The sequence below is a fragment of the Crocodylus porosus genome, unplaced genomic scaffold (assembly GCF_001723895.1).
Source record: "Crocodylus porosus isolate Cpor-Errol unplaced genomic scaffold, CroPor_comp1, whole genome shotgun sequence".
NCBI classification, from domain to species: Eukaryota; Metazoa; Chordata; order Crocodylia; family Crocodylidae; genus Crocodylus; species Crocodylus porosus.
The window spans coordinates 5,305,988-5,308,610 of record NW_017728925.1 but is presented as its reverse complement, the minus strand read 5'-3'; positions in this window follow the sequence as shown (position 1 = coordinate 5,308,610).

Here is a 2,623-nt window from a genome sequence, read left to right as displayed (position 1 = left end):
AAATTCCTAGTTCAGAAGGGAATTATTTCTGGTAAAACTTCTTTAACACAGCCCTGGCTCAGGCAGGGACTCCAGAAACCTGTGACAACAGGGCAAAGCACTAGCTTCCAGCAACAGCCTTAGCAGCCACAGGGACAGGCAGCACCTGCGGTGGCCCCAAGACTCCTGTACTCTCCAACCTGGAGTACTCAAGACCATGCTTTAAAATGCCCCCAGCCCATGTGGAGTTGCCAGAGCATCAGTCCTTAAATCTTCCACTGGATGGAGTGGTTCACTGTTCGTGACATATCCAGGCAGCTTCTTTTTCTCTACAACGGCTTTCAGATTCGGGTTTTCACTGCAGGCAGGTGTGAAGGGGGCCTTCCAAAGTAGGATCTGCTGTGCCCTGTCTGCCCCTCCCATCCTGCTGATCTGCAAAGTCCTGTATTCTCTGCCTCCCTGTTGATGTGCCTGGCTGGGAACAGTGATTAGCACGCCATGTTCCCATTCATTGCCTGGCACAATGCACCCTCTACCGGCTGGAACGTGTGATCCCAATTCATGGCTCATTTCCCCTGGCAGGGAGGCAATCACCAGATATGTAGATACTTTTGTTTTGGAAACCAGGGGTATAGTCAGTCACACATTGTGCTCCTAGCTGTGTTTTCCCTCCAGTAGCTAGGCTCTGGAGCAGGGTTGCTGTGTATAAGCAGTCCAGACCTGCTTGGAGCTGCCCCTGATGTACACGCAAAGTGTTCTTCCTACACAAGTGATTAATTCATCACTTCCTACATCAAGGGGCCTTAAACTTTCCCATAGCGTGGGCCACTCCTTAACAGAGAAACAGTCTCATAATCACCTCCCCTGATGGTGCAGACAAAGCTGCCTCCTGTTCATGATCCCTCAGCAGCCCCATGGCGACCACAACCTCTGCCCTCATGAAAAAGGGATACACCGAAGAGAGGGATTCATTTTGGATTGGTGCTAATGTGGTCAATTGGCACTCCTAAAAGCTGCTGGAAATGAGGTTTGCCAGGCCCAGCAAGTACCTCCTGCAGAACTTAAAAAAAAATCTTTATCAAGGTCAAATTAGTTCCCAATTCAACTGGGAAAAGCTCAATAGTCAGCTTCCAAAATTCAACTGAGCAGAACACAATTGTCAAGTCTGTGGGGCTCTACTCCCTGGGAAGTCTCCTCCCACCCAGACCCATTAGTCTGAGGCATCGGATACTCCCCTAATTCAGATAGACATCCTATGTGCAAGCCTCAGGTCAGGAGGCGTTGGGATCCAGATGCCCCAGCTCACTTGATCTTATCACTTGATAGCAGTTCCCTGGTGGTCTAGTGGTTAGGCTTCATTGCTCTCACCATCCCCTGGAGAACTGAAGGGGAAACACCGTCTGAAACGTAACTCAGATGCACCAAATTCACCCTACCGATGGGACTGAAGGGGGGGATAGTCACTGTAGGCAATAAATAGCAAGCGTGTGTTCCTTGCAGGCTCCTACCGCATGGAATCAGAGCTGCTCAGCAGCGTGCCCGGTGCCTTCTCCTCACCGGAGATAATGGGAATCAGAGCAGAACGCCACTGGGGCGCAGGGTGCAGACAGCTGTCTGTTCAGAGGCTGCATCTTCCAAGGCCTCTTAGCTGGATTGCCCTGGGATGCAGGATGCCTATAGGGGTCCACGGTAGGAGTCAGGATCCATACTCAGGTCATTTTCTCCCAGCTCAGGTGGTGGCACACAGAGCTCACAACAGTGCATGGCAGCTGCCTCCTGCTAGGGGGAACTGGCTTTTGGAAGACTCTTCCTCAGGTACCTGGCTGGGTAGCATCTGACCAGGTGCAAGCCGCAACCGCACGCTGCACCCAGCGGGTATCTGGACACCAGCATCCTCCCACCCTATCGCTCGGAAACCAGGAAACCCTACCCCAGTGTCTCCGGCCTCCAAAAAGGGAAAGGAGCCAGGGCCACCAGCAGTGCCATAACAATGAAGTTTGCCAACTGGGGGTGAAGACTGCAGCTGCAGCCCGCCCTCGTCCCACACACAGATCCAGGGGGCATATGCCCCCCCATGCTTGCCCGGGAGCGTGTGCAGCAGCGAGAGCCACCTTTCTCTCTCTCCCTGCCCCAACCAAGCTGCTTGCAGCTCCATCCCGCACCCTGCCCCAGCTGACCGGCACCTGTTGGCACCCCTTCGCCTCAATGTTGGGACGGTTGCCCTGCTTGCCCCTGCCTTGCTACAACACTGGCCCCCAGGGCTTTGCAACGGACCCGGGGAGAATCTCCATCCTTGGAGGTTTTTAAGACCCAGCTAGACCGAGCCTTGGCTGGCAGGATCTAGCTGGAGATGGTCCTGCTTGGAGGTCCCTTCCCAGCCTGCGACTCCATGACCTCGTGCGTGCCAAGTGCTCCGCTCCTGCAGACGCTCCCTCCGTCTCACGAAGGCTGGCTGTGCCCGATGCCTCGTTGCAAAGATTTTTCCCCCCAACTCTTTGAGTTGCTCTGCTAGAAGAGCCCGGATTTCCCCAAAGGGCCCCGTCTGCCCGGCACTCCGTGCCCCGCCCCCTCTTGCTCCCGCCCAATCCCAACCCCAAGAGGATGCTATGATGCTCATTACGCTAATGAGCAGGAGGCCACGCCC